Genomic DNA, 13,943 nt, shown 5'->3' with positions numbered 1-13,943 from the left:
CAGAGTATTCAGACAGTTATTTTTTTTTAGGTATTTTCCAGAATTTATAGTTATTTGTGGGAGAGTCAGTCTGTTATGAGCTTACTCCGTCATACTAGAAGTGGAACATGATATCCATAGTTTGAAAGCCTAACAAAAGTTCAAATTTGTGAGCTTCTAAATTGGCAAATCTTCATGGAAGTTTTATATATCAAATCTATTGAGTGTGGTTCCAGATACCACACCTGCTCCATTTGGTTTGACACAGGAGTCACCTGTGTCAACTATAATCTCAAAGAAATATTCAGACGATGGTAATTCTGCAGACATAGGAAAGCGATTTTAGATATTCCTCTGAACTTTATGACTAGGTGAGTGAGGTTAAGAGACTCTTGAGGCTCTAGCTTGAATGGAATAGCGCTGATAAATGCCTTTAACTGCTAGCCCCATTCCCACCCAGAGTAAACTTAGGAAAATATTATAGGTTTGCCTTTGGTACATTTCATCCCACGTGAATGGGTTTTAGAGTTAGTCCTTCTGTTTTATGTTATATTTAGATAATTGGTAAATTTGATCACTGAACAGGACAGGAATGAGGGGAACTAGATTTTAATTTTAGCATCACTGCTAATTTTTTGTGTAACCTTGAGCAAGTTGAACAATTTTCACTTTTTCTCCACTCTAGGATATGGGCTTTCATAAGATAAAGGTGGTAATATATCTATATTTTGAGGGAGTACGTGTGCTGGAAATTGAATGTGGGTCTCCCACATGGCAGACATGCATTCTACTGCTGAACCATCTGTGCGTGCACTCGGGTGGTAATATTTTAAAGTAGCTTCCCCACCTTTTATATTAGGTTGAATTATTGAGGCTTATGAAGAATCTTGCTTTCTGGTGATAATTATCTTTAAGGTTTTTCTTAAATTTTAAACTATTTTAGACTGAAGTATTTGTTATGTTAAGAAATAATATAACAACTGAAAGAAGCTTCTGGAGAATATATGGATTTTGTAATTGAGGTTTTTCTGTCATTGTGTGTTGTTAGTATACTTTGTAAAATTCATATATTTCCAAAACTCTTGTTTCTGACAGAAATTTTTTAGATTTCTTTTGACTTAAGAGTTGGCAGAAATAATTTTAAATGGTTTTGTAATAACCAATAAACCATTTGCTTTTGCGCTGTTAAATACTTTGAAGGGAGGAGAAAGCTTTTTTACCTTGTATAATTGGAAAAAATATGTTATAGCTTGTTCTTTTTTTATCATATACCTGATTTTATGTTTTTTTCAAAACCCAATCAGAAGTTTTGTTAGCAAATATAGGACCACTTTCTTTAAGTAAATCAACATTCTATTTTCATTACTTTCAATAGCAGACTCAATCTTCTTATAGAACAATATAGGTTAAAAAAATTTTTTTTTGAAAAGTTGTAGGTTTACAGAAAAGTTATATAGAAAATTCAGTGTTTCAATATACTCTCCTATTATTAGCACTTTGCTTTATTGTGGTGCCTTTGTTACAATTTATGAAAGAATATTATAAACAGTGGTTCATAGTTTACATTAGGATATTCTACTTTCCCCAGATACTTCTGACCCCTTTCTCATTTCTGTTTTTCTTTTTTTAATACCTTCTTTATGATTACCCTGGAATTTTGAATTCACAACTTATGTCTGTGTCCTAATTTGAACAGATACCAGCTTACATTCAATAGCTTAGACAGTCTCTGCTCCCATATTTCTCTGTTTCCCCTCTATGATGTTTTTGTCCCACATTACTGCTTTATATTTTGCATGTCCGTTATTAGGAAATATGTATTTTTCCTGTTCAGTCGTATTCTGGCTCATATAGGAATTAAAGAGTAGGATTGTATATTTAGGGTACAATACTGTTGGGTTTTGCATTTACCCTTTTAGTTACCTTTACTGAAGATCTTCATTTCTTCACACTACTCAAAGCCATTCTCTCCTGTCTTTCTATCAGCCTGAAGAACTCCCTTTAGTAATTGTTGTAGGGGCGGGTCTCATTGATGAATTTTCTTAGTTTCTGTTTACCTGTGAACATTTTAAACATGCCCTCTTTTTTTTCTTGATATTTATAGTTCAATTTCTTTCGAAAATATATTTTTATTGACAAATCTTCATACACATACAGTCCATACATGGTGTACAATCCTTGGCTCACAATATCATCACATAGTTGAGTATTCATCTCATGATCATTTTTTAGACTATTTGCATCACTCCAGAAAAAGAAATAAAAAGAAAAAAGAAAAAACTTATATATCCCATACTGCTTGCCCCTCCTTCTTATTGGGTATTTCAGTCTACCCAATTTATTATACCCTTTTTACCCCCTATTTTTATTTATTTTTTTATCTGTGTTTTTTTACTCATTTGTCCATATCCTAGATAAAAGGAGCATCAGACACAAGATTTTCATAATCACACAGTCGCATTCTAAAAGCTGTATCATTATACAATCATCTTCAAGAATCAGGACTATTGGAACACAGCTCAACAGTTTCAGGTACTTCCCTTCAGCTGTTCCGGTACACCATAAACTAAAAAGAGATATCTGTATAATGCATGAGAATAGCTTTCAGGATAATTTCTCAACTCTGTTTGAAATCTCTCAGCTAACGAAACTTTATTTTATCTTATTTCTTTCTTCCCCCTTTTGGTTAAGAAGGCTTTTTCAGTCCCTTGATGCTGGGTCCTGGCGAATTCCAGTTCTGTCCCATGTTGCCAAGAAGAGTAACACCCTTGGTAGTCATGTCCCACGTAGAGGTCTGTCCATCTCTCTCCCTCTTTTTTTTTTTTTTTGCATGGGGAACCACTGGGAACGACCTGGGTCTACAGCATGGCAGACGAGAACTCTGCTTGCTGAACCACCATGTCCCGCCCTGGTTCAGTGTGTTAAATATAACGTTCCACTGCCTTCTTGCCTGTGGTTTCTGAAAAAGAATTTGGCACTTAGTCTTCTTGTGGATTCCTTGTATGTGACAATCACTTTTCTCTTGCTGCTTTCAAAATTCTCTCTTTATCCTTTGGCATTTTACATTCTGATTAGAATGTGTCTTGAAGTGGGTTTATTAGGGTTATTCTGTTTGGAATATGTTGTGCTTCTTGGACGTGTATATTTATGTCTTTTATAAAAATTGGGAAATTTTTGTCCATTATTTCCTCCTCCAGTATTCTTTCTGCCCCTTCTATCTCTTCTCATTTTGGGTGAGATGCATGTGTATGTTTATGTACTTCAAGCTGTCAGTCAAATCCTGAGACAGTGTTCAGTTTCTTCTATTCTTTATCTCTTCTTCTGACTACATGATTTTGATTGCCCTTCTAGTCTGCTGATTCTTTCTTCTGCCTGTTCAAGTCTACTGTTGTGTACCTCTAGGTTACTTTTAATTTCCATTGTTGTATCTTTCATCCCTATAATTTCTGTTATGTTTGTTTTTAAACTTCCACATTCTTCTTTATGCTTATACATTGTCTTCTTAATATCTTTTAGCTCTATATCCCTATTTTCTTCCATATCCTTGAATTTGGTTTAGGAGATTTATTTGAACTCTTTTCATTAGTTGTCCCAAATTCTGTATTGCCTCTGAAGTTTTAAATTCTTGCATTGACTGAGCCTTATCTTCTTTTTCTTAGTATGGCTTATAATTTTTTTAAAGCAGTTTTATTGAGGTATACTCACATACCTACTGGTTTATAAATTTTTTGCTGATATCTGGGCATCTGTGTATCTTAATGTACTAGCAGTTAAGGTCAGTTTCTCCCTCTTGCTTAAGGTTTTATTTTTTATTGCCTTTGTGTTAAGGCTCTTCTTTGATTCTCTCTCCAATTATTCTGAGCCTTTAGAGTAGCCTGTGCATGCTGGTTTGAAATGATGTATGTACCCTAGAAAAGCCATGTTTTAATCCTAATCCCATTTTGTAAAGGCAGCCTTTTCTTCTACTCCCTATTTAGTATTGAATACGTGAAACTGTAATCAGATCATCTCCCTGGATATGTGATTTAATCAAGAGTGGTTGTTTCACTGGATTAGCTGGAGGTGTGCCTTCACCCATTTGGGTGGGTCTTGATAAGTTTCTAGGGTCTTATAAAAGAGGAAATATTTTAGAGAAAGAAAGAGATTCAGAGAGAGCAGAGCAGAATGACATAGCCATGAGAAGCAGAGTCCACCAGCCAGTGATGTTTGGAGATGAAGAAGGAACATGCCTCCTGGGGAGCTTCATGAAACAGGAAGCCAGGAGAAGAAGCTAACAGATGATGTCGTGTTCATCATGTGCCCTTCCAGATGAGAGAGGAACCCTGACCGTGCTCACAATGTGCTCTCTTTCCAGATGAGAGAGAAATTCTGCGTTCGTCATATGCCCTTCCACTTGAGAAAGAAACTCTGAACTTCATCAACCTTCTTGAACCAAAGTATCTTTCCCTGGATGCCTTAGATTGGACATTTCTATAGACTTGCTTTAGATGGAACATTTTCTCGGCCTTAAAACTGTAAACTACTAACTTATTAAATTCCCCTTTTTAATTAATTTGTTTTTTCTTTTTTCATCACATAGTTGTATATTCCTCATCATGATCATTTCTTAGAACATTTGCATCAATTCAGAAAAATAAATAAAAAGAAAACAAAAAAATTCATATATACCATACCCCTTACCCCTCCCTTTCATTGATCACTAGCATTTCAGTCTACTCAGTCTATTTTAATATCTGTTCCCCCATTATTTATTTATTTTTAATCCATATGTTTCACTCATTTATCCATAAGGTAGATAAAAGAAGCATCAGACACAAGGTTTTCACAATCACGCAGTTACATTGCAAAAACTTTATCATTACACAATTATCTTCAAGAAACATGGCTACTGGAACACAGCTCTAAATTTTCAGGCAGTTCCCTCCAGCCTCTCTGTTACACCTTAACTAAAAATGTGATATCTATTTAATGCATAAGAATAACCTCCAGGATAACCTCTCAACTCTGGAATCTCTCAGCCATTGACATTTTATTTTGTCTCATTTCTCTCTTCTCCCTTTTGGTCAAGGTTTTCTCAATCCCTTGGTGTTGTGTCCCAGCTCATTCTAGGATTTCTGTCCCATGTTGCCAGGAAGGTACACACCCCTGGGAGTCCTGTCCCACATAGAGAGAGGGGAGGGCAGTGAGTTTGCTTGTCATGTTGACTGAGAGACAGAGAGGCCACATCTGAGCAAGAAAAGAGGTTCTCTTGGGGGTGACTCTTAGGCCTAATTTTAAGTAGGCTTAGCCTATCCTTTGCGGGGTTAAGTTTCATATGAGCACACTCCAAGATTAGGGGCTCAGCCTATTGCTTTGGTTGCCCCCACTGCTTATGAGAATATCAAGAATTCTCCCCTTGGGGAAGTTGAATTTTCCCTGTTTCTCACCATTCCCTCAAGGGTACTTTGCATATACTTTTTTATTCACAGTTCAAATCCTTCTGGGATTTATCGAGGCATCACTCTGGACAAACCTACAAAATCTCATGCGCTACACAAGGTTCCATGTACTTATGGTGTTAAGCTGTCCACAAAAGTTATATTAGGAAATACACTAGTCAAAATATAAATTTTATATAAAATATTTTTTGCTTTAGTCTCACCCATAAGTTAAAGTTTTTAAATATTAATTACCATCTATTTTCAACACCCAGCAGTATTGATGTTCCTTTGTTTTTCCTCATGCAAAACATTTTAAAATTTGTACATTTAGTCACTGTCATTATACGGCACACATATATATGGCATTCCTGGATTATACCATCTCAGTCTTTATTGTCTATCTTTCATTCTGATTTCATTTGTGTCCCCAGGCCTTCTCCCTCTATCATTCTCACATTCACCTTCATTCAGTGTTCTAACATTATTGTATTACAGTTAGGTTGTATTGTGCTGTCCATTTCTGAATTTTTACAGTCAGTCCCGTTGTACAACCTGTATCCCTTCAGTTCCAATTACCCAATATCTACCCTATTTCTATCTCTTGATGACCTCTGTTCTTAACTGAAATTATCCAAGTTCATTCATTAATATTAGTTCATATCAGTGAGACCATACAGTATTTGTCCTTTTGTTTCTGGCTAATCTCACTCAGCATATGTCCTTAAGGTCCGTCCATGTTGTTACATACTTCATAACTTTATTCTGTCTTACAGCTGCATAATATTCCATTGCATGTATATACCACAGCTTATTTACCCACTCGTCTATTGATGAACATTTGGGTTGTTTCCATCTCTTGGCAATTTGTAAATATTGCTGCTATAATGATTGGTGTGCAAAGTCTGTTTTTGTCTTTGCCCTCATGTCCTCTGAGTAAATACGTAGCAATGGTATTGCCGGGTCATATGGCAATTTTATACTTAGCTTCCTGAGGCACTGCCAAATTGCTTTCCACAGCGGTTGTACCATTTGACATTCCCACCAACAGTGTATAAGCGTGTTTCTTCTCCACATTCTCTCCAGCACTTGTCGTTTTCTGTTTTATTGATAATGGCCATTCTGGTGGGTGTGAGATGATAGCTCATTGTGGTTTTGATTTACATTTCCCTAATAGCCAGGGAAGTTGAGCATCTTTTCATGTGCCATTTGGCCATTTGTATTTCCTCTTCAGAGAAGTGTCTGTCCAAATCTTTTGCCCATTTTGTAATTGGGTTGCCTTCTCTTTGTTGTTGAGTTAAACAATCTCTTTATATTTTCTGGATACTAGACCTTTATCTGATATATCGTTTCCAAATACTGTCTCCCATTGTGTGGGCTGTCTTTTCACTTTCTTTTTTTTTTTTTTTTTTTTTTTTTTTAAAGGAAAGACAGAGAGAAGGAAGGAAGGATAGAAGGAAGGAAGGAAGGAAGAAAGGGAAACATTTTTTAAACATTTTCTTGTTTTATTGTATTCTGTTTCTCCGTTTTTGTTACATGGGCTGGGGCCGGGAATCGAACCGAGGTCCTCCGGCATAGCAGGCAAGCACTTTGCCCGCTGAGCCACCGCGGCCCGCCCACTTTTCACTTTCTTGACAAAGTTCTTTGATGCACAAAAGTGTTTAATTTTGAGGAGTTCCCACTTGTTTATTTCTTTCCTCGATGCTCTTGCTTTGGGTGTAGAGTCTAGGAAACTGCCTCCTAGTATAAGATTGATATTTCCCTGCATTTTCTTCTAACAGTTTTATGGTCTTAGATCTAATGTTTAGGTCTTTGATCCATTTTGAGTTAGTTTTTGTATAGGGTGTGAGATATGGATCCTCTTTCATTTTTTTTTGCATGTGGATATCCAGTTCTGTAGGCACCATTTATTGAAGAGACTGTTCTGTCTCAGGTGAGTTGGCATGACTCCCTTATCAAAGATCAATTGTCCATAGATGAGAGGGTCTATATCTGAACACTCTGTTCGATTCCATTGGTCAATATATCTATCTTTTTGCCAGTACAATGCTGTTTTGACGACTGTAGCTTCATAATACATCTTAAAGTCAAGTAGCATGAGACCTCTGACATCATTTTTCTATCTCAGGATACTTTTAGCTATTCGGGGCACCCTGCCCTTCCAGATAAATTTGGTTGTTGGTTTTTCTATTTCTGAAAAGTAAGTTTTTGGGATTTTAATTGGTATTGCATTGATTCTGTAAATCAATTTAGGTAGAATTGATATCTTACCTGTACATGGTATGGCTTCCATCCATTTAGGTATTCTGTGATTTCTTTTAACAATTTCTTACAGTTTTCTATGTGTAGGTCTTTTGTCTCTTTAGTTTAAATTTATTCCTAAATATTTTATTCTTTTGGTTACAATTGTAAGTGGGATTTTTTTCATGATTTCCCCCTCAGATTGTACATTATGAGTGTATAGAAACAGTACAGATGTTTGAGTGTTGCTCTTGTAACCTGCTGCTTTGCTGTACTCATTTATCAGCTCTTGTAGTTTTGCTATGGATTTTTTGAGGTTTTCGACATTAATATTATATCATGTGCAAAGAGTGAGAGGTTTGCGTCTTCCTTTCCAATTCTGATGCCTTGTATTTCTTTTTCTTGTCTAATTGCTCTGGCTTGAACTTCCAACACAATGTTGAATAACAGTGGTGATAGTGGACATTCTTGTCTTGTTCCTGATCTTACGGGGAAAGTTTTCAGTTTTTCCCCTTTGAGGATGATGTTAGCTGTGGGTTTTTCTATATTCTCTTTATCATGTTGAGGAGGTTCCCTTCTACGTCTTCCCTTTGCTTGCTTTAGGGTTAATTTGCTGTTCTTTCTCTAGTTCTTCCAAGTGGACAGATAATTCTTTGATTTTTGCTCTTTCTTCTTTATTGATATAGGCATTTAGGGCAATAAATTTCCCTCTTAGCACTGCCTTTGCTGCATCCCATGAATTTTGATATATTGTGTTTTTGTTTTCATTTGCCTTGAGATATTTAGGGATTTCTCTTGTAAGTTCTTCTTTGGTCCACTTAAGAATGTGTTGTTCAGCCTCCATGTATTTGTAAATTTTCTGGGACTCTGTGTATTATTGATTTCCAGCTTTATTCTTTTATGATCTGAGAAAGTGTTTCTGAAATTTCCGAATCTTTTAAAATTTATTGAGACTTGTGTTATGACCCAGCATATGGTCTGTCCTTGTGAATGAGCCATGAGCACATGAGAAAAGTGTATATCCTGCTGTTGTGGAGTGTAAGGTTCTATAAATGTCTGTTAAGTCTAGCTCATTTATTGTATTATTCAAATGTTGTTTCTTTGTTGAGCGTCTGTCCGGATTTCTGTCCATTGCTGAGAATGGGGAATTGAGGTGTCCAGCTGTTATGGCAGTTGTGTCCATTTCTCTTTTCAGTGTTTGCCTCATGTATTTTGGAGCATTCTGGCTCTGTGCATAAACATTTATGATTGTTACGTCTTCTTGTTGAATTGTTCCTTTTATTAATATATAGTATCCTTCTTTGTCTCTTTTAGCTGTTTTACATTTGAAGTCTAATTTGTTGGATATTAATATAGGTACTCCTGCTCTTTTTTTTTATAGCTCAAATGCAGCTTCATTCAGTGTTTTAACATGATTACTTTACACTTAGGTACTATTGTGCTGTCCATTTTTGAGTTTTTGTATCTAGTCCTGTTGCACAGTCTGTATCCCTTCAGCTCCAATTACCCATTATCTTACCCTGTTTCTAACTCCTGCTGGACTCTGTTACCAATGACATATTCCAAGTTTATTCTCGAATGTCCGTTCACATCAGTGGGACCATACAGTATTTGTCCTTTAGTTTTTGGCTGGACTCACTCAGCATAATGTTCTCTAGGTCCATCCATGTTATTACATGGTTCATAAGTTTATCTTGTCTTAAGGCTGCATAATATTCCATCGTATGTATATACCACAGTTTGTTTAGCCATTCTTCCGTTGATGGACATTTTGGTTGTTTCCATCTCTTTGCAATTGTAAATAACGCTGCTATAAACATTGGTGTGCAAATGTCCGTTTGTGTCTTTGCCCTTAAGTCCTTGGAGTAGATACCTAGCAATGGTATTGCTGGGTCGTATGGCAATTCTATATTCAGCTTTTTGAGGAACCACCAAACTGCCTTCCACAGTGGTTGCACCATTTGACATTCCCACCAACAGTGGATAAGTGTGCCTCTTTCTCCACATCCTCTCCAGCACTTGTCATTTTCTGTTTTGTTGATAATGGCCATTCTGGTGGGTATGAGATGATATCTCATTGTGGTTTTGATTTGCATTTCTCTAATGGCCAGGGACATTGAAAATCTCTTCATGTGCCTCTTGGCCATTTGTATTTCCTCTTCTGGCAGGTGTCTGTTCAAGTCTTTTTCCCATTTTGTAATTGGGTTGGCTGTCTTTTTGTTGTTGAGTTGAACAATCTCTTTATAAATTCTGGATACTAGACCTTTATCTATGTCATTTCCAAATATTATCTCCCATTGTGTAGGCTGTCTTTCTACTTTCTTGATGAAGTTCTTTGATGCACAAAAGTGTTTAATTTTGAGGAGCTCCCATTTATTTATTTCCTTCTTCAGTGCTCTTGCTTTAGGTTTAAGGTCCATAAAACCGCCTCCAATTGTAAATTTCATAGGATATCTCCCTACATTTTCCTCTAACTGTTTTATGGTCTTAGACCTAATGTTTAGATCTTTGATCCATTTTGAGTTAACTTTTGTATAAGGTTGTGAGGTACGGGTCTTCTTTCATTCTTTTGCGTATGGATATCCAGTTCTCTAGGCACCATTTATTGAAGAGACTGTTCTGTCCCAGGTGAGTTGGCTTGACTGCCTTATCAAAGATCAAATGTCCATAGATGAGAGGGTCTATATCTGAGCACTCTGTTCGATTCTATTGGTTGATATATCTATCTTTATGCCAATACCATGCTGTTTTGACCACTGTGGCTTCATAATATGCCTTAAAGTCCGGTAGGGCGAGACCTCCAGCTCGTTTTTTTTTTCTCAAGATGTTTTTAGCAATTCGGGGCACCCTGCCCTTCCAGATAAATTTGCTTATTGGTTTTTCTATTTCTGAAAAATAAGTTGTTGGGATTTTGATTGGTATTGCATTGAATCTGTAGATCAATTTAGGTAGGATTGACATCTTAATTATATTTAGTCTTCCAATCCATGAACACGGTATGCCCTTCCAACTATTTAGGTCTTCTGTGATTTCTTTTAACAGTTTTTTGTAGTTTTCTTTATATAGGTTTTTTGTCTCTTTGGTTAAATTTATTCCTAGGTATTTCATTCTTTTAGTGGCGATTGTAAATGGGATTCGTTTCTTGATTTCCCCCTCAGCTTGTTCATTCCTAGTGTATAGAAATGCTACAGATTTTTGAATGTTGATCTTGTAACCTGCTACTTTGCTGTACTCATTTATTAGCTCTAGTAGTTTTGTTGTGGATTTTTCCAGGTTTTCGACGTATAGTATCATATCGTCTGCAAACAGAGATAGTTTTACTTCTTCCTTTCCACTTTTGATGCCTTGTATTTCTTTTTCTTGTCTAATTGCTTTGGCTAGAACCTCCAACACAATGTTGAATAATAGTAGTGATAGTGGACATCCTTGTCTTGTTCCTGATCTTAGGGGGAAAGTTTTCAGTTTTTCCCCATTGAGGATGATATTAGCTGTGGGTTTTTCATATATTCCCTCTATCATTTTAAGGAAGTTCCCTTGTATTCCTATCTTTTGAAGTGTTTTCAACAGGAAAGGATGTTGAATCTTGTCAAATGCCTTCTCTGCATCAATTGAGATGATCATGTGATTTTTCTCCTTTGATTTGTTGATGTGGTGTATTACATTAATTGATTTTCTTATGTTGAACCATCCTTGCATACCTGGGATGAATCCTACTTGGTCATGATGTATAATTCTTTTAATGTGTTGTTGGATACGATTTGCTAGAATTTTATTGAGGATTTCTGCATCTATATTCATTAGAGAGATTGGTCTGTAGTTTTCTTTTTTTGTAATATCTTTGCCTGGTTTTGGTATGAGGGTGATGTTGACTTCATAGAATGAATTAGGTAGCTTTCCCTCCACTTCGATTTTTTTCAAGAGTTTGAGGAGCGTTGGTACTAATTCTTTCTGGAATGTTTGATAGAATTCACATGTAAAGCCGTCTGGTCCTGGACTTTTCTTTTTAGGAAGCTTTTGAATGACTGATTCAATTTCTTTACTTGTGATTAGTTTGTTGAGGTCATCTATTTTTTCTTGAGTCAAAGTTGGTTGTTCATGTCTTTCCAGGAACCTGTCCATTTCATCTAAATTGTTGTATTTATTAGCGTAAAGTTGTTCATAGTATCCTGTTATTACCTCCTTTATTTCTGTGAGGTCAGTAGTTATGTCTCCTCTTCCATTTCTGATCTTATTTATTTGCATCCTCTCTCTTCTTCTTTTTGTCAATCTTGCTAAGGGCCCATCAATCTTATTGATTTTCTCATAGAACCAACTTCTGGTCTTATTGATTTTCTCTATTGTTTTCATGTTTTCAATTTCATTTATTTCTGCTCTAATCTTTGTTATTTCTTTCGTTTTGCTTGCTTTGGGATTAGTTTGCTGTTCTTTCTCCAGTTCTTCCAAGTGGACAGTTAATTCCTGCATTTTTGCCTTTTCTTCTTTTCTGATATAGGCATTTAGGGCAATAAATTTCCCTCTTAGCACTGCCTTTTGCTGCGTCCCATAAGTTTTGATATGTTATGTTTTCATTTTCATCCACCTCGAGGTATTTACTAATTTCTCTTGCAATTTCTTCTTTGACCCACTGGTTGTTTAAGAGTGTGTTGTTGAGCCTCCATGTATTTGTGAATTTTCTGGCACTCTGCCTATTATTGATTTCCAACTTCATTCCTTTATGATCCGAGAAAGTATTGTGTATGATTTCAATCTTTTTAAATTTGTTAAGACTTGCTTTGTGACCCAGCATATGGTCTATCTTTGAGAATGATTCATGAGCACTTGAGAAAAAGGTGTATCCTGCTGTTGTGGGATGTAATGTCCTATAAATGTCTGTTAAGTCTAGCTCATTTATAGTAATATTCAGATTCTCTATTTCTTTATTGATCCTCTGTCTAGATGTTCTGTCCATTGATGAGAGTGGTGAATTGAAGTCTCCAACTATTATGGTATATGAGTCTATTTCCCTTTTCAGTGTTTGCAGTGTATTCCTCACGTATTTAGGGGCATTCTGGTTCGGTGCGTAAATATTTATGATTGTTATGTCTTCTTGTTTAATTGTTCCTTTTATTAGTATATAGTGTCCTTCTTTGTCTCTTTTAACTGTTTTACATTTGAAGTCTACTTTGTTGGATATTAGTGTAGCCACTCCTGCTCTTTTCTGGTTGTTATTTGCATGAAATATCTTTTCCCAACCTTTTACTTTCAACCTATGTTTATCTTTGGGTCTAAGATGTGTTTCCTGTAGACAGCATATAGAAGGATCCTGTTTTTTAATCCGTTCTGCCATTCTATGTCTTTTGATTGGGAAATTCAGTCCGTTAACATTTAGTGTTATTACTGTTTGGATAATATTTTCCTCTAACATTTTGCCTTTTGTATTATATATATCATATCTGACTTTCCTTCTTTCTACACTCTTCTCCATACCTCTCTCTTCTGTCTTTTCGTATCTGACTCTAGTGCTCCCTTTAGTATTTCTCGCAGAGCTGATGTCTTGGTCACAAATTCTCTCAGTGAGTTTTTGTCTGAGAATGTTTTAATTTCTCCCTCATTTTTGAAGGACAATTTTGCTGGATATAGGAGTCTTGGTTGGCAGTTTTTCTCTTTTAGTAACTTAAATATATCATCCCACTGTCTTCTTGCTTCCATGGTTACTGCTGAGAAATCTACACATAGTCTTATTGGGTTTCCCTTGTATGTGATGGATTGTTTTTCTCTTGCTGCTTTCAAGATCCTCTCTTTCTCTTTGACCTCTGACATTCTTACTAGTAAGTTTCTTGGAGAACGCCTATTTGGGTCTAATCTCTTTGGGGTGCGCTGCACTTCTTGGATCTGTAATTTTAGGTCTTTCATAAGAGTTGGGAAATTTTCAGTGATAATTTCTTCCATTAGTTTTTCTCCTCCTTTTCCCTTCTCTTCTCCTTCTGGGACACCCACAACATGTATATTTGTGCGGTTCATATTGTCCTTGAGTTCCCTGATACCCTGTTCAAATTTTTCCATTCTTTTCCCGATAGTTTCTGTTTCTTTTTGGAATTCAGATGTTCCATCCTCCAAATCACTAATTCTATCTTCTGTCTCTTTAAATCTATCATTGTAGGTATCCATTGTTTTTTCCATCTTTTCTACTTTATCCTTCACTTCCATAAGTTCTGTGATTTGTTTTTTCAGTTTTTCTATTTCTTCTTTATGTTCAGCCCATGTCTTCTTCATGTCCTCCCTCAATTTATTGATTTCATTTTTGAAGAGGTTTTCCATTTCTGTTCG

The 13,943-nt window shown here is 36.0% G+C and overlaps 1 protein-coding gene and 1 long non-coding RNA gene across 7 annotated transcripts in view; one reads left to right on the top strand and one right to left on the bottom strand.

Moving 5' to 3' along the window:
- LOC143655610 (uncharacterized) overlaps nt 1–13,943 on the bottom strand; it is a 45,148-nt gene that overhangs the window by 2,839 nt on the left and 28,366 nt on the right. The window contains exon 2 of the long non-coding RNA XR_013162182.1: nt 1,903–2,036. This is a non-coding gene — a long non-coding RNA (uncharacterized LOC143655610). The remainder of the gene's footprint in view (nt 1–1,902; nt 2,037–13,943) is intronic.
- The window catches only part of MIA2 (MIA SH3 domain ER export factor 2), a 207,927-nt gene that overhangs the window by 178,454 nt on the left and 15,530 nt on the right, over nt 1–13,943 (top strand). The gene's annotated exons all lie outside the window — the stretch shown is intronic.

Source organism: Tamandua tetradactyla, chromosome 14 (assembly GCF_023851605.1).
Source record: "Tamandua tetradactyla isolate mTamTet1 chromosome 14, mTamTet1.pri, whole genome shotgun sequence".
Lineage (NCBI taxonomy): Eukaryota > Metazoa > Chordata > Mammalia > Pilosa > Myrmecophagidae > Tamandua > Tamandua tetradactyla.
The sequence above is the reverse complement of the archived record's forward strand: the minus strand, read 5'-3'. Positions and strand labels throughout refer to the sequence as shown.